Consider the following 19407-nt stretch of genomic DNA (forward strand, 5'->3'; position numbering starts at 1 on the left):
TGTTCTTGCACAGTTGCGCAAACTATTTTATTTCTCTATTGCTTTTAGGTGAGAGCTCTAGGAACTAAACACACAAAAGTTATCTTTAATACTCTTATTTTCCTAATTAACTTTTTTTTCTACCCTTTGGTTAATGTGTGAATAACCTACCTCCATCTCCTAAAAGTCTTTCTTAATCTTTCTCCAATTAGTATGTATTTTTTATTACTCACTGAAGCTGTAAATTAGATTCCCAAAGTTCTTTTGATAACTTGTCTTTTCTTTTCTTTTCAGCAAGGAATTAAAGCCTTCACAACAGGTAATTCTATTGTCTTATCAGTATTACTTATTTACATTAATGTACAACAACATTATGTCTCCAAATAAGTAAGGTATTCAACGGTGAATTCACTCTAATGTTTATAGCCAAGCCACTTAGCTGAAAGTGATTCTCTCCATTCTCTCCTTCTCTGGAATTACCGCTGACTGTGTGCGGCTCTACTGCTTTCCTCCAAAGGTATTATTTCTATGGACAACGATGAACAGAGGAGTCCTGGCTAAACTTATACGCCCACAAAAAACTCTCCTTCAGTAATGCTGAGTGTGCAGGCTCCTCGTCGGAAAACACAGGGGAGTCTTAGACCCAAAGGGCACTTGGCCCGAGAAACCGAACGCGAACTAAACTGCCGCAAATCTAAGGGTCCCAAAGAATTATCACGGAGAACTGGGAAAAGGTACCGGTGAGGAGAATTGCTTCAGTGAAGTGCGCAGTTCTTAAGGAACCGTGCGCTTCACCAAGATTCCAAAGTGCTTGAGACGGAGGCAACTAGACCGTATATCGGATAGGAGGATTTGCAGTCATCTTGGAATTCTTCTCGTGACACAACCTGTTCCAGTTGAGGCTCCTAAATCATCCTTTCTTCCTTTTGTGGATTTTGCTGGCTATTACAGTGCAGATAGTTTCAACTGGCTGCTCTGGAGGCCTGGCAACAGAGCACGTGTTTGCTATGGGTTGGCAGAACTGGTGCTCCTGCCAAGCCATAGCAAACTGCAATGTCCCGGGGGTGGGAACCCTGGGACAATGCTAGAGCCGGCCCTGGGTGTGGCAGTCCCTAGGGCCATGTAGGGATCCTGGAGGGGGGCAGCATGGTTCCTTCATTTGTGAATTAAACCCCAGGGAGGTGGTGGTCCCCAGGGTAAGGGGTCCATAACGGACCCCATTAATCACTGTATTTGTGCCCTGGGGAGATGGCAGTCCCCGGGGCAGTGGAGGAGGCTGTAGGACCAACCCCTGCTTTAAAAAAAATAAAAATAATGTGCCCCAGGGAGGTGACGGTCCCTGAAGCAGTGGGCGAGGCCTTAGGGCCTCCCTCTCATTTTTTTTTTTTTTAAAACTGTGTGCCCTGGGGAGGTGGTTCCTCCCGGGGCTGTGTAGGTGGAGGGGGAGGGGTCAAAGTATCTCCATGCATTATTATTTAACTTAGCCCCAGGAAGGTGGCAGTCCAGGGCTGAGTTGTTTCACATGCCGTTGGGACCTGGCCCACCGGGTGGCCTAAATTAAATGAAGTGTGGTAGCGCACACTTTATTTTTCTTCATTTTTCTTTATTTTAAGAGGGATCCCTGATCCAGCACGACTCCAGCTGAAATTGTTTTAGAAAAAATGTTTTTTTGGCCTTAAGGGGTCTCTGTGGAACCCCCGCCAGGGGCCTAGGGGGTCAGGGTGTTTCGACGGTGCCCCTTTTTGTTTTTAACGCTTCTTTTGTGACTCGGTTCAACTGAGTCACAAGATTGCTGCCTACATTTCCTGGTTTGAAGTGTTGGCAGCCAATCAGATCTCAGGCACGAGTTTGGGAGGGGTCACAGATCCACCATGGCCTCAGTTGTATATCATAAAAATCTTTACATTTCTCAGCAACTACTGAACGGATTTACACCATTTAACAAAAAGATCACTTTCTTGACCAAGAGCTACCTTTCTGCCAAATTGAGTGTAATTCTGTTCAGCAGTTCGGGCTGTAGCCGTGTCTAAAGTTTCCTATCGAAATGTATATGGAGAAAAAGTGTTTTGGGACCCCCCTTCTTTTCGGCCCCCGCTTGACAGATCACCACAAAAGTTTGAAGATAGCAGCTGAAGTGACTGGCAAAATAGTTTTGAAAAATTTCCAAAGATTCATCAAACAATGTCAAAGTTCGCTCTTATTGGATGATTCATCTGAGGCACTGATGAAGGACTACGGTATTGCCATGAATTGGACGCTCTTACTGGCGCCATCTCAGTGTCTATTAACCACTATATTACAACATAGCAATGTTGTACAAACCCATGCGCATTCGTCATTAATTGTATTTATCCCTCAGTAGGAGCAAATCACATGTTATTCTTGCTCTTTAGTTGCATTTTGAAGTCATCAACAATTGTCTCCAATGGAATTGACACTTTAATTTCCAAGTATGTGTCCCTCGTCCAGCCACACATCCCTCGTAGTTGTAGCACATACCTGCAAAAACAGATTTCAGTATATATGCATATTAACTTCTCGGAAGGAGATAGCCACTCAGTAGAGTGTGTTATCCCTGACGATCAGTGGCTATCCCACTTTGGTAATATTTATAAACAAACTGTATTCAGTCCAACACAGGATAGCCCTGACCACTCTAACGCTGACCCAATTGAAGCTTTCACAATAGAAGAGATAGAGGATGCAATAAATAAGACATCTATTAACAAGGCCCCAGGACCTGACGGGGTCCCGGCCGATCTGTACAAAGTAGCACCCACATTCTGGTCAAAGGTTTTGAGAAATGTGTTTAATGCAGTCAGAACAGGTGTGATACCACAGTCTTGGGCTACCTCTATCATCATACCCATTTTTAAAAAAGGCCTCAAGAACGACCCTGCCTGTTACAGGCCTATCTCCCTAATTGACTCTGCTGTTAAGATCTTGGGCAGAGTCATTTTGGGGAGATTAACATCCTGGCTGGAGGGCAGGGGAATTCTTTCGAACGCCCAATATGGCTTCAGGGCCAAAAGAAGCACATTGGATCAATGCTTAAATTTGTATCTGATAACCTCCAAATACACCATAGTCAAAAAAGGAGTGTTATATATGGCTTTCATGGACCTCTCCTCAGCCTTTGACCTGGTTAACAGGTCGAGGCTGTGGGGGGTCCTTTTGGAGATAGGCATTGATAAATCCTTGGTGGGCTTTTTGGCTGACTTACACCAGGGGCTGGAGGCCACAGTGAGAGTGACCAGGGACGGTAGGTGCACAAATCCCTTCAGCTCCGAGAGAGGAGTGAGGCAGGGATGTATTCTTGCCCCGCTCCTCTTCACTTTGTACATAAACACCCTCGAGCCGGTTCTCTCTGCCTTGGGCGCCGACGTCCCGCGTGCAGGAGACACTAACATCCCAGTTCTCCTGTACGCGGATGACGCGGTCCTCTTGGCGAGAACCGGTGTTGCCCTGAATAAACTCCTGGCCTCCTTTGGGGAATTCATGACCTCACTAGACCTAAAAGTGAACACACAAAAATCTCACGTCATGATCATGGGAATAAAAGGGATAAAGAGGAGACCAATAACCATGGTCTGTCTAGGAAAGGAGGTCCAGAGGGTTCCCTCTTTTACCTACCTGGGCGTCCTATTCGATGATAAAGGTACGTGGGGTCCCCAACTTAAGGCCAAATCCAATGCACTAAGCAGATCGACAGGAGCCATCCTGAATTTTGCCAGAAAACTGGGTTCAAGACCGACGAGCGCGATCCTCAAAGTATATAATGCCAAGAGCATCGCAATCGCTAATTATGGGGCTTCAATCTGGGGATACATAGAGCCCGTCCCTATTCAAAGGGCAGAAAACAGGTTTTTAAGATCATTGCTTTCTGTTCCCCAGTCGACCCCTACTTTTTCCACCCACTCAGAACTGGGAGTTGGGTATGTCTCTGATTTGATAAAATCTGCCCCGGTTACTACTTGGCTCAAAACCTGGTTAAATGAAGAGATCTCTTTAAATCATAAAATTCTAGATGATTGTTTAAATTTGGATGGAGTTCTCAAGATCCCCTGGATGTTGTATGTAAAAAATATGTTAGCAAAGGTGGGACGCATCGACCTTTTTTACTCACCTAAGAGCATAACCAAAGTGGACGTTAAAACAGTTAAGGATTCACTGATGAACCTTTTTATTTCAGAGCGAGAGGAAACCGAACTTATGAAATTTACAGTGAGAAGGAATTTCAGATTGAAAACCGTCCCAGGCCCAGAACCCTACCTGATACTTGTAAACAACTCTTTCCACCGCTTTCTTTTAATTAGATTTCGGTTGAATTTAATTCATTTTTTATTGGGCTCATACTATAGATGGGAGACGCCGGAAAACAATAAACCATGTGATTGTGATAACTTCTCACCCCAGGACACCCTACATTTTATTATGTTCTGCGATCACTATGATAAAATCAGAAGGAAATATCTTGTCCCCATCCTTAGAGAGGCCCGCTTCTTACACGTGAAGCCAGCGCTCTTATTCCTGCAACTTTTGCACAATGCACACGTCACCTTTCATGTTGCAAGTTTTTTAGTAGCAGGAGTACGCATTAATAAAAAGCGCAGAAAATGTAATAACGGATTGATTATAAACGAAATTTTTTAAAGGCAACTGTTCTTAAGAATCAAACTCTCACATGAAAATAGATTTAGCGATGTTTTATATATTTTAAATGTACCTTTTTAACCTCTTTATCTATTTCTTCTGTATATAGGAATTGCGTGCGCTCATGTCACTTTACATTTTGCTGCTATGAACTATGAATTGTTATGTATATATTATGTAAATATTCTCCCTGTGTTATTTAATTTTTTTGTACGTGTAACATTTGAAATGTATCCTGTGTCTTTTTATGATTTTTTAAAAATCGAATAAAAGTGACTGACTGACTGACTGACTGGCATATTAACTAGTGGCAATTGTCACTGGGTAGTTATGATTATGATCGTGTTTCCATAAGAATTGCATTTTTCTGTTGCTAATAGCTTTGGCGCCATTTGACAAATCTCCACAAAACTATCAAACATTTGCTCTTTTTGCTTGGTTTGTGCATGGAAATTTTCGGTGTGCCTGTCAGCAGGGCCTGAGAAAAAAGGGGGGCCCCAAAACGCATTTTCTGAATTTACTTTTCCATATGAACTTTAGACACAGCTACAGCCTAAACCGCTGCATGGATTTACACCTAGGGCCAAATGTATCAAAGAGTTGCATTGCCCTTGTGCCACGCAATGGGGTGCAAGAGTGATGCAACTCCTAAGTTAAATTTATCAAGACACACAAGGCCACCTTCCGTGCTTCCGTGGCCCCAAGAGGATTGATACATCTAGAGTAATGCAACACAGCGCAAATGGCTGCATGGCATTACTCTGTCCCAGGGAGGCGTTCCATGGGTGGGGCATATGTGTTGCTATGCATCCACCAATGGATTTTCGCACATTCCCAGATATACCTTTACTGGTAGACCTAGGAAAGCGTGTAAATGCTATGCATTCCCGTTAGAGGCGTAACAAGGAGGACATTTTTTATTTCTCCTCTTTTGTTCCCCTTTCTATGTGTGCTGTTTTCTGCTGCATACATAGAAAGAGGAACATGCCTCAGGATTGTTTCAATTCAGGAAGGTGTCCCTTCCTGCGCAAAAACAATCCTGCTTTCAATGCAGGCATCCTTTATCCGTGGTGCAAGGGTCACCGGGTTGGCGCTAGGCAGCACATTGTGCACCAGTGCAGGAAAAAGACAGGAATGTACAGTATAACTGTAAATACAGCGCATTCCTGCCCTATCACCCAGTGCAGTGCAGCAAGGTGACTTGATAATTGATATTTTAATTGAACAGAGAATAGACAAAAGACTAAAAAGTAGTAAAGTTGTGAAGTGTTGATAGTAATTCTAGGGTGATTTTACCTGATAAGGTAGAAATGTACATAGGCTTTCAGCAAGGAAACGTGTTGACCCCTGGCTTCACATTCATAGATTCATTCATTCAGATGCCTCTTTTTATGGTGGATTCACAAGCACCTTTCTTTTTCATGCAGGTAGTGCAGTTTTTTCTATTAAGGACCAGAAAAAGTTTTGTTAATATAATCACCAGTTAAGGTTTTGAGATCCAGGTTATTGTCATATTTTGAGCCCGTTTTCTTTAAGTTGCTTGGGGCAAGAAACTGATCTTTATTTTCCAGAATCTGATATGTGCTGGGTTGAGGAAATGAAAATTAGAGAAATGTTTTTAGAGAAACTCAGATGTGAGTAAAAAGAAAGACTCAATGGGTTCAGTTTCGGATCATCTTTTCCATTGCCCTACGCATATGGAATGTCTATTTTATGGCTCACATTATCAAAGGATTATGCAAGACTCCTACAAAGCACAGACCATTATTAATTAATTGTTTATTATGTGTATTTAAAAAAATCTTTTCATATGCATATTCAGCTCCAGAAGGGCATATAAATTGTCACCAAACAACAAATACAATTCAAGACATCAGTTCAAAAAGGAACAGACTATGGAACATGCAATGGAAATACAGAAGCTTCCGAGAAATAGTGTATGAGGACAAGTTAAAAAGAATAAAACACATGCCTTCAACAACAAGTTGTCCTTTGCAAAATGTGGTTAACTGGGTAGGGAATGTGAGAGAAATAACAATTTCTAGAGCCTTAAATTAGCACTAAAGCCGCATTAGAGGAAACGCTCCTTGTGTCTACTAAGCTACACAGATGCCAGGATTTTATGTAGATGCTACATTAAATTGTTAAATCCGTCAGAACACAATATGAAGTACACATTGGCGCACATTTGCATGTTAGTTCAACTTCAGTTTTCATTTTAAGACTGAGAACTCAGCCACCAAAATGGGAAATTGAGCAATCATATTAACTTCGTTTCAAATATTTTTGTTTCAGTAAATTACATATCATTGCAAGTAATGACCGACCATTGGGAAAATCAGTAGGTCTCGTCTTTGAGATCTTTTGGTTTTGTCAAAAGCTTTTGGCAATGCTGAACAGTGGCAGGGTGCTGTGCAATACTGTGAATTTTTTCTGAAAAGGCACGATAACGCGACCACCAGTAGCGTTTACATCATCCCACTGACACAAAATGTATTGAGGTATACATGCATCAAGACACCAGCGGGATGACGTGGGGGTCATTTGGTCTAATTTTTCATTTACCAATCTTAGATTGTGGGTTGATCTTGGATCAGTATATAAAAAATAAAGATTTATTTAGTGTGTATTCAAGTAAAAAATGGACTGAAGCTGTATAGGTGGATAATGGAAAAGCGGGTTGGGTGAGCGGATGTGGTAGAGGCGAATAGCTTATGAGGGAGAATACAATCAGAGGGCATGAGGTGTAGAGTGCAATTTAGAAATACATCAAAGAGTGCAAGTGAGGAACAGGGGCTGGGGAAGCAGCATATGAGAAAGAGCAACACACTGCAGGGGCTTGGCTTGGGAAAAACTACATATGACTGAGCAACGCATGAGAGGGGACCACAGAATGTGGGGGTCCGGCATCTCGAGGGTAGCAGGTGCAGGAGAAAGCTGGAAAATGCATGCACTCTCGTGGATTGCTTTACCAAAAATAAACATATAGTTTCCTAAAAATGTGCAATGGAAGGACACAGGTAAAGAGGCTATACTCCATGGGAGGGAAAGACATAAGATGGACAAGGAAAACTAGTGGATAAGAAAGCAAGGAAATGAGAGGGACAATAAAGCCTACCAATGCTAAACAATGGGTTGACTGTAAGCTCTTCTAAGTTCTTGATAAGTCAAAAATAGACCTCATGCAACCAGAGAACTTGCGTTGTCTGGTAGGTTTGACCTAAGTATGTTGCATTGTTATACAAATAAGAATGTACGCTCTTAAAAGATGAGCTTGACATCAGCAGATCACCAAAAGCAAATGGAAGTCATGTTAATTGAACATAACTTGGTTTGCAAGACTTGAAAAAAGTTTTGGAAACAATTCTATTGCAGAGTAGATCAGGAATCATCCAACATAGGGATGGTGGTTTCTGTGAATGGGAACCCTTGACTGAAAAAGCAGTCTTGGCAGATACATTTGTCCCTATACTTTAAAAATGTTTTTCACTTTTACACTTGTCTCTATTTACCCAGTAAAAGAAGCTTTCCTCTTGACAAAAGGTGACTGCACAAAGCACATGTTTTATTAGTTTTTGAGGAAATGTACAAGGCCAGCTGAGATGGCACTACCTAAGACCATGGACGTGAGGTAGTGGTATCAAGAGCTTGAAGTTGATATCCTCGCCTGCCCTTTAATACCCATACACTGCCCTTGCTACCTCTGGTCACCGGGATCTTGAAGGCATCAGAAGGAGAAAAAAAATAAACACAGATAAAGGGCTTTGAGAGAATGTTCTATGATTAGGTCAAGTTTTTATCGACCTCCAATAGTATCACATTCAGAATATCGAGTACCACTATAATCATCAGGGTAGGAATATAAGGAGACATTTAGATTTACTACTCCTGACTCTTTATTTATTTAGCTTGACAATATATATGTCAACAAGGTAAGGAGATTGGTAGTATTTTGGTTATCACTGCAACACTTGGCTCTTCTTGAATTCCTTGGTGTAAAGCACAGCCAATCTTGGGTCAAATTGGTATTTGCTCAAGACCTCATGCAACCATGCCCATTGTTCTTGAACTGGCTGAGTGCTAAGCATATACCTCTAACCCAAACAGCCCAACTGGATTTAGCCTTGTTTCTTGTCCCTGTGCTAATCACAAGGGAGGGGGAAGAATTTTAAAGAAATCATTTATGCCGGAGCAATCCCAAGAAACCGAAAGACATTTCAAATCATTTAACTGCCCAGATCTGAAACTAAAATTGGCAAAAGTCATTGACACTTTCTGGCACATGAAAGTTTGCCCAAAAAAAAAGCCGTCAGATTACAATTTTTTAATTTAGTAAGCAATTTTAAACACTAATTCCTTACTTTATCTATGATTTTTCTAAGTAGCTCTTTTAATCTATGTAAGAAAATTGGTTGTTTTATTCCATTTTACATTTTTTTTAAAGAATTTCGATTGTGGTGCTCTATTCACAAAGGTAAATTCAAATGTGTATGATTTCCCTTGTGTACATTTACTCTTGTTCTCAGATGTAAATCTACACTTTTGTGCTATTCACCATTTCCGAGGGTAGATTTACAACTAACTGGAGACTTATTTCCATTCCCTGAAACCAGGCAGTGGAGACATCTAAGAGTAAATATACAAGTGAAAAATCCTACTAGTAACCTTTCACACGTAAGCAGAGATCTTGGTCTCCACGGGTGAGATCTCCCTATCAAGTATAGAAAAAATGAATACAGTTTAATAATGTATTTAAAAAAATAGAATTTCTTTTGATGGAAAATAAAATTAATTAATTTAAAATGATTATTAATGACCTGAAACAAATACAATAACATTTTGCAGAACTTACCTTATTAAATTAAATATTTAAATAATTTAAAAATATTCTTTTATTTTACAAATACACTTATTTCATCTTTCAAATCACTAACCCACACTAGCATATCAATATTTAAGTAATGTTTAGTAAATTACATTAAACGTTATCTGTTGAATTTGTTTAAATAAAATATACTTTTAATAAATGTTTATATAGTTTCATTTAATTATTTAAAAACAAAATAAGTTAGGCTTTGCCTTAAAAATATAAATTATTTATTTCTAATATAATATAACTTTTCAACACTAAAAAAGAAATAAACATATATATTTAACATTAAAGTAAAATTATGTATTTAATTAAGATTGTTTTCTTTGGAGTTTTAGTTTAAGTGCTTGCCTCTAATATATTCTACAGGAGTGTGTTGCAGGCCTGCAAGTGTCCATGTGTAGGGACAGACTTGTTCCAGGAATGGAGTGGAGACATGATTGTTTTGTGACCTTTTTGGTCTTTAGTAAGTCTTTTGTTTGTGACTAGCAATGGGCTCACTCTATTGTGAGTGGCTGTTTGTATTTTCATGCCCCTCCCTAAACTCTGCCTTACAGCCGTACCCATAAGTGCATGAATAGCATTTTGTAGTACAGGAGTAGCACTACTGTAGTACTACTTCACAAAATACAAAATGTAATTTGTGAATAGGCCCCTTTATCTTTTAAAAGTTGTTCATTATTGTCAGCTGATCTTCTCAGGTGTCACCTTCTGTGGGGGTTGCTGAGCTCTAACTGAGTGAGCATTTCTATTTAGCAAGCATTAGGACACTAACGATCACACTCTATAAAGATTACCAGGTGAAATCCGTACAGGGCCTCACCAGAACTGGTTGAGTGGGACCAATCTACAGCACATATCCAGGCATGTTCACCAGAGAGTGGGATTCTAGTGGTGGTCTGTACTACTCCGTTTTTAGCATCCAGGAACACATCTTACTCGGATCTTCATGTAAAGTTGGTGAGAGAAGGCTAGTGCATCCTCAAACTAAACATTCTACTACCTCCCCCCCTTTAAAGCTGCCCGACATTCTGCCAAATCAATGTTGCAATCTCTGCTTTCACCAGAATATTTTAACTGCATCGCCTGCAACATCTATAGTATCATGCATCGGTACACATGGCCTATTTCTAACATTGTAATTCAGTGAAGGGAGAGCAGTGCCTCCCACCACTTTGGAGCCGGCCTTGGAATAACTTCGAGGGCCAGGCAGGAAGGAGATAATTCCATAACCCCTGTACAGGGGAGCATGGATAACCCAGTGAACCCTGTTCCTGGGCGGGGGCACCAATGTGGAAGGGGGTATTTGTTTCTCCTCTCTCTTCCCCAGTTACCATGGTAGAATACCCTTGCTTCCTCTCATATCCAGGGTGGGCAGACATGTTGAGTATAATCCAGGTATTAACAATGCACCTGGGGTGTCTGGGATGCCCATGACACTGATAGATCAGCCACAGTTGTGGTTGGTTGCTTGTTGAAACAGAACAATAGCAGAAGGCAACTCTTGCACAATGTTAATGATAGCCACTGCCTCCCTATTGACTGGCTAATTCCTGTAAGGAATTAAATTGCTGGTGGTCTTGGCAAGGTGGAAATTCTGCCACCGTATAAATCAAAACCCAAGTCCAAATGGAGGGCCAAGTACATCACATCTGCACAAATGTAATGTTGTTTAAGAATACCATGAAGACTTTGTAGCACTAACATCATTAAGGTATGCAACATACTATATTAAAGCATATTTAACTATATGGTACAAGAGTGAGTTTAATATTGGAATTTATTTAAATCTAATCTTTGGGGGTGTGGCCAAGATGACGGGCTGATATGATGCATTTTGCTGTCCCTCTGACTCGGCTATGGCGTTCCTGACAGCAGTCTCGGTGTTTGGACCTGCAGTTGCCAAGACAAGAGCCTGCAAGCGGTGGGGCCTCTGAGGACCCAGAGCGGTCGCTGCGGATAGCCCAAGAGTCTCGCCCAGTACCATTCGGGAGAGGCGGCCAGAAACAGGAGTCGGCAGCGAAGAGGGCCGTGGCGGCCATGTAGTGAGTGTGGCATGACTAACGGAGTGCACCGGCCCTGGGAGCTCCCCATTTCAGGTTGCAAGGCGCAAGGGCCCGCTCAGGCAAGAAAGTCACCCATAACCAGGCCCTGCATTGCTAGATGCTACTGGGAGCACTATGGTTCGTATCACAGGGAAGTCAAGATGGTGGCCGCTGAGGCCCGTCCGCCCTTAAATCCGGACGTTTTGTGGGCCCAGCAGCCCCCTGGAGGGCAGGTCTCCCCTGGAGGTTCCCTGACTTTGATGCTGGCCCACATGTGTGTGTGGGACCGCGGCTGGGCCCCTCAAAATACTGCCACTGCCAAAAAAAGGTGGATGGAACCAGAGGATACTCACATGACGCCCTGTTGCGGCCAGAGTCTGTCTGGAGGCCCAGTCAGAGCTGCCTTCCAGGCGGAATGTGAGAGGACTAACACAAGTGGCCTCCCTTTTGCTTTGTCAGCAGCCGGCTCACAGAAGTGGCTGTGAGCTTGCAAGTGAGGGACGGAGGCCTCAGAGCATGCAGGGGTAGGACGCCTCTGACAGAAGGAGCACTGGCTTGGCATTGCGAGGCGCACAACCTTGAGCTGGTCAGGTGAGGACAGTGTGGACTGGCTGAGAGTGCCCCTCTCTCTACATCAGCATCTAGGGAGGACCTGCCCGGTGCCCCCTGAAATTTTAAGTGGTACTGACGTTCGCACCTGAAACTTTGCAGATTTGACTCATCAACCTGGGGGATCCCACTCTCACAGCACCTAAGGTCCAAAGAGAAGGAGGTGAGCACCAAGAGCAGGATGGCCGGGTAAGATGGCTTCAAGCACAGTGAATGCAGGTGTGGGCGGTGGGTGGCCATGAGTAGAGCTGCCCAGTGGACAGAACTTAAGACATTTATGCAAGCTAGCACCAATCCACTAATGTTTTGTGTTGACTGGGGAGCGGGGGCCCTGGCGGAGCACCCTGGATATAGTACTGAGACTTAACTGGGGTGGAGCTATCAACAAAATGGAATGCTACCCGGGTTCCACTTGAGTGGTGGGCCTGGTGGGCGGCAGCCCCCTTGGTCTCTCAGACTGCTCCACCTCCCCTGTTGCTTGACTGTGGTGGGTCCCAGCCAAACTACACTGATTGTATTAGAGGACTGCATCTCCAGAATGATGACGCAGTGCACCAAAAAGGAGCACAATCGCAAAAATATGCTTACTAAGCCGGCCAGCTGCTCGCTGGTGTACCACCATCACATATCTAGCTGAATACCATCTCCTGTGGGTGGGGTCACTGAGGCGCCAGCCACCCGCTCCTACTTAGAAGCTTTATTCTCCTCACTGAGCGAAGATGTACAAGAAGTCAAGAAAGATCTTTCGTATGAGCTACGGGCTGACCAGAAGTAGGTGGCCGAAATAGGGGACAAAGTAGACATTTTAGAAAATTATGAAATAACTAGGGATAAGGAGATCAATCAACGATACGAAATTATAGGCTTCATGAATCAACATCTTGACCTCCAAGCACACACGGAGAACCTTAAGAACAGATTGCAGAGCAACAATATATGAATCCAGGGGGCCCCCGAGGAAGTGGAGGGAGAGAATATCTGGGCATATGTGACGGCCCTTTTTGCTTGAATCCTTGGAGATACGCAGACTGCAAACATACACCTGGCCAGAGAACACAGGGTGGGTCTCCCACTGGATATTCTGGCATGTGTGCATGACTTACCCTAAAGGAACAGATCCTATGCAAAGCCAGAGATGGGAACCAGTACAGTTCAGGGGTCACTCTCTGCAGCTATTTCAGGACTTATCCGCCATCACACTCCAGAAATGACAGGCGTTGCGCCTGGTGACCTCTTTCCTCCGCATAAAGAGCATAAACTACTCCTGGGGCCACCCATTTCACCTCATCTTCTCATGGGCAGGAAAACTTCACCAGATCAGCTCTCTTGTGGCGGCCTGTGAACTGGTACAGTTCAAGAATTCTCAACTGACAGCAACGGAGCATAGGGGCAGTAGGTGCTCCCGATGGCGATAACATTTGTGGAGTGGAGTGGAGTGGTGTGGCTCACTGGTTAGAGGCGGCAGACCCGGAAGCAGAGAACGGCCCGGGACCAGGGTTCAATTCCCGACGCGGCAGGGTCGTGGACCAGGGTCAGCGGACTCGATAATTCTCGCCTCAGTGCCTACTCTAACCAGGGATCACACTCGGCAACTCTGGGCATTAGCTTGCCTCATCTCTACAACTGCCCCCCACATTCGCCGGGGATGCTTGGTTTCACCTTGGAGATACCCAGTAGGGACCATCTCACAGGGATAGCCGGGACCGGTTCCCCAGCGGTCTACAGCGCCACGACGCCTCAGGGCAGCAGTGCGCTTTACAAGACACATACATTTACATTTACATTTATCCCGCGGGGGTGGTTCCGTGGCCCGACACAGCTACAATTGCCCAAGAGGGAAAGGCCAACCTGTAAAGACTTGCTGAGGACTCAATGACCCAGAATGCTACTTGGGAATGCCGGGACCTTACCTATGTTTTTTCTAGGTTTTGACGGTTCTGCCGGGGGGGCGACCCTGTGAGGTTTGCTGCCATGAACCCCAATCATTTTAACACAGGACCAGTACTGGCAATGTGCAGTACCTACCACTTTCCAGGGTCAGTGACTCAGATTTTGTTTGGTTTCGTGTTGGGTTTGTTATTGTGGTACTCACATGTAAAGCATCAATATTATAGACTGGGTTTTTACCACACCGGGGTGACTCCTCCTAACTCACTCCAGTACCCCTGGAGCCTGAGGCCCATCAGAGCCCTATATTTCCCATACTCATGCCAGGTACTCCACTGAGGGTAGTCACACTAAACATGAATGGGCTTAATAATTTTGCCAAGAGGCATGCCATCATCTCCTATCTGGAACAATAGCAAACGGACGTTTGCCTTCTCAAGGAAATGCATTTGGTTGCAAGAGATTGGCAACAACTAAGGTCCAAAGCATTTCCCTTCAAAATTCTTCTTCTCCTTGGCCCATAAAGTGGCTGGAGTAGCAATTCTTATTTCACATTCCTTTCGAGGGAAAATTGGACCTAAGCTTGCAGAAATTAGAGGCCACCTGCTTGTCTACCAGGTACAGTTAGACACGCATACACTGATCCTTGTCTCCCTTTAAGCCCCTAAAGACTGACAGGAGCCTTTTCTGCGGACAGTAATAGCTCACTCCCTGACTGCACAAGATAGAATGGCTTTAATTGAGGGCGATCTTAACTTGGTGTTTCATAATGATGTAGATCGCATGACAGGGAAGGAGGTGCAGGAGCACTATCAGCGGAGTGCATTCAATGGCTACAAGAGATGAGCCTAAGAGATTTGTGGAGGGAGTATTATCCGCACACATAGGATTAAACTTTTTATTCCCATGCACCTAAATCTTTTGCCCGCCTTGACCACTTGTTGGGATCCTGGGAACTACAGCCAATGGTCAAATTGGTAGTAATAGAGCCATGGTCCTTTTCGGACCATTCCACCATTTCTGTAGAGATACAGTTACTGTAGAGCGATGCTGACTCTAGGCCTTGCACTTGAGGGATCCTTCCTGTAGTGCCCAGCTGTGGTCCAGCAAATAAGGAAGGTCATTATTGATTACCTTAGCATCAATGATAATCCTGATGTTTCTGTGTCACTGGTGTGGAATGCTCTAAAAGTAATCACCAGGGGTGAGTTTCTCACAATCTCAGTGGCAGATAACAAACTGTGGGAGCTCAAAAGAGAGCAATTACAACAACAGGTACGCAATCTAGAATGTATTCACCACCGCACTGGGGTCCCCAGGATTTGGCATCAAGTAGAAGCCACCAGGAAACAATTGGCAGGGTTAGTCCTTGACAGGGCTGAGTATTCCTTACTTCATCTGAAGCACTCCTTCTACGTGGGGGATAATAGATGTGGGAGGTTACTGGGAAATAAACTTGCAGCACAACGACAAGCTGCAGGGGTTGAGTTCCTGGTGACAGGAGAGGGAGTGGTTGTTAAAGGGGATGTCCCATCACTTTCAGGTTCAGGAACTTTTATAAAAATCTCTAGTCAGAGCACTCCTTGCCTGCCCGATAATCCGGCCCTTTACCACCACCGCGAAACTCTTCAATTCCATCACTACCTCAGCGTCACTTCTGCCCTCAATGATAGAGGCATAGATTGTGGTCATCCCTAAACACGGCAAGGCCAGCCACCAGTGTGCGTTATATCGACTTATTTCGATGCTAAATGGAGATGCTAAGCAACTTATTGGTGTTCTGGTGGCTCGACTCAACCCCTTCATGCCAGGACTGGTGGCCCCGGACCAGGCAGCCCTTATTCCTCAGAGACAATGGGTGGATAACACAAAGAGGATCATTCACCTCATAAATAAGGCAAACTGCTCCAAAAGGAAGATAATGCTCATCTCCATCGATGCTGAGAAGGCCTTTGATCGTGCTCACTGGCCTCACTTGGTGGAGAACCTGGTCCATTTTGGTTTCGGGGAGCAGTTCCGGGCCTGGGTCTTAAGCAACTATGGGGAACCAAGCGCAACCGTTAAAGTTAATGGACGGAGTTCCACACTCTTCTCAATACGGAGGGGCACACAACAGGGGTGCCCATTGTGATCCTGTTGTTTGCGCTCTACACAGAGCCATTCACACAGACTGTAAGGTTTCATCGAGCTATCACCGGCGTACATTTCAGGGGAGAGGAACATATTATTAGCTTATACACAGATAATGTTATCGTAGAATAAGACAACCCCCAACATGCCCTGCCGAGCTTCTTGGAAGAGATGAGTGACTGTGGAGAGGCCTCGGGTTTCCGGATAATCCTTCACAAGTATCAGGCCATTTAATATCCTTCTCCCGCATTAAAGGATCCTCTTACGACCTCAGCCAGAAATAATATCCTCCTTACAGCACAGGGCTTTGTCTGGGCTGATTGACACCATCCCATGAAGAAAGGGCTCAGCTGGCACCCTTCTGTGGTCTCATTTACCGCGTGGACTCTTCTGAGCACAAGAAAGTGTACAATTGAATTGCACAGCGGACTGACCCTGGATGGGCTTCAGACTACCTTCAATTTGAGCCAGGATATGGCACTACACTCCCGCACAGAACCACGAGCGGATAAGGTACATTCAACCAGGATTGGTTGCCCCCCACCTTCCCCACTAATCCCGTCCTGAGGAAGACTCGCAGGCAAGGCTTAAACATCCTACACGCCACAAGTCGAGTCAAAATGTCGACTACCATATATTCCTGTACCTGGACCCAGCCTTCCTATCCCTACTACGTGCCACAGATGATTACAATCTGTGATTGTACTAATCATTGTAAATAGACCATGTAAAATAGCATTGCGACAGGACACCAAGATTGATACATCTGATCAATCTCACCAAATTTCTCTACTCTTTTCTTCACTCTGGGAATAATTCTCCCACCCACTTACCTTCAAGCACCCCTTCTTTTGCACGTTCCCCTCTGGAGCAACCACAAAATGTACAGTGATTTAATTCCATTGATGTAAATAAATTGGTTTTGTTACATATGAAGATTATACTCTGCACATCCTTTCATGCATACTGTGGAAAATTATTATATTGAAGTCTATTATTTATGAGGAGCGCAAATTCATTTTTTGCTCGTAATTAAGAATTGGAGATTAATTCTGAGATCGTGAATTTTTGTTTGAGGACCACTGTTCTTCTATACTGTGGAAGGGGGCTTGGGTGTCCCGAGCCTACTCCATTAGTGTCCCAGCTTGCTACATGGTTGAGTGGTGTAGGGTGGAGTCAGAGAAGCCATGGTTGTTTATAGACTGGGCGGTTGCTTGTACCCCACTAGGGAAGATTCTGTTTCTACTTCGAGCACACAGCCCATTATGCCTTTGCCTGTCCCCAATAACCGGTTCGATTCTGAGGACATGGGATGGGACGGGCAGGTGACACGTGGGAGTATCTCAACGATCCCCTCCCCCTTAAACCCAGTGGTGGGGAATCCGGCCTTCACATAGGGACTTGTCCAGACGATAATCAGAGTTTGGTAGGACACTGACTGTCACTAAGGAAGGCCCCATACCCTTTGATAGGCTCAAGGAAGACTTTGTGATACCTGAAAGTGAAAGGCTGCACTATCTCTAAATCAGACATTGGATTATGCATCCACAGAGTAGGTGCGTAAAGACCCTTGACAAAGTTCCAAAAATGACTTCTCACCAAACAAAGTGATAAACACCTTATCTCTGACTTCTATGCAATTGTTCTCTTGGCTGCACCTGTGCTGAAGTCCCCTGACCTGTTACACTGGGAAGTGGAGCTGGGGAGACAGCTGACCCACAAGGAGTGGCAAGATATATATTACAGGGTGCAACATTCAGCACTTAATATACCAAGCAAGGAGATGGCCACCAAAATAGTAAAATATTGGTACTTGACCACCGCTAGGTTACACAGGGGTAACCTGTCCCATAGTGACGACTGCTGGTAGCACTGCAGAGCCAAAGGCACGCTCATTCATATCCTGTGGGATTGTCCCAAGCTAGCACGTTTATGGGATAACGTTTTGACTGATATTGATACACACCTCCAGACCTAAATTCCCTGCTTTCCAGCTTATACTATTTTGGGACTTCCCAATGCCCTTACATAACCACTCACATCACACAGGGTCCGTCACATTAGCTTGGCACTCGGGCGGCTCACCAGATGATATTGGCACATTGGAGGACAGAGAGGCTACCACACACCAGTGGTCCGTGCAGGTATGAACGGTGGGGCCGGGTGGGAGTGGGATTTTGACAAACTAGGAAAATTCATTATATATTTCATTTTCCCTTATGGTAGTCTGTCAAATCCCCTCCCAACCCGGCACCACTGCCTCACAGTTCTTACCCGCACGGTCCGCTGCTGCCGTCACATTTAGGATGGCTTCATCACATTTGGCACATACTGGTAAGGGAGAGATTGACAATGACACTGATTGCCCAAGGTGGATACATACAGAGATTTGTGGCATCCATATATATCCCTCTTCTCAGAGGAATTTAGAGAGTTAACTACCGCTACCTGAGATTGCTCCATTTGACCAAATTGATTCGTCCACCAGAGAAGGAGGACCTAACCCCATAGTTCATTCCTCTTTTGTTCATGCTCTTTATATTCAGACATGGCTGTGAGTGTAGGGTGGTAGGGAGGGAGGGGTGGGTTAAAATAGTTATACTACTAAGGATTGATATCAATATAACTGATACATGGCTTACTCCATGAAGCCTTGTGTATGTGTTTTGATGCAACAATAAAAACAAACCTGAACCTAAATCAAATTTTTGATCTTTACATTTCCAATAATGTATTGCATTGCATTGTCTTTAGAATCATATTGCTTTTAAGAGAATCACTGCGTGTTGAAATAAAAATGATCATATTTGCACATTTTGGATATTCCTGTTGAGCCAAATGTTTGACATTTCAGCCTTGCATTTAGTCTGATATCTAATTTGACAAGATCACCAATCCCTCCTAGACCTTTTTTCCTCAGCAAGGGGTTGGAAGCTGGTTCAGGTTCACATCTGAATTCCGATCAAACACTAGCCCATCAAGATGTGACAAGATTCCAGCTATATTTGTAAATCATCTAGAGGATCCCTCACCCAGGCATCTATAGCAAAGTGCAACCATTGTCAAGAGCACCAACTGTTTATTCCTACTGAACTTGACAATAACAAAGGGCCAGCATACATCTCACTCCACAGAGCATCTCAGTAGAACTCATCAACATATCTGCCCCTCCTTGCTCCATCTCAACCATACCATGCAGAGCCAAACAACATAACCACTCAGTTCCCCCCAAGT

This window comes from Lissotriton helveticus, chromosome 10 (genome assembly GCF_964261635.1).
Source record: "Lissotriton helveticus chromosome 10, aLisHel1.1, whole genome shotgun sequence".
In the NCBI taxonomy this organism is placed as follows: Eukaryota; Metazoa; Chordata; class Amphibia; order Caudata; family Salamandridae; genus Lissotriton; species Lissotriton helveticus.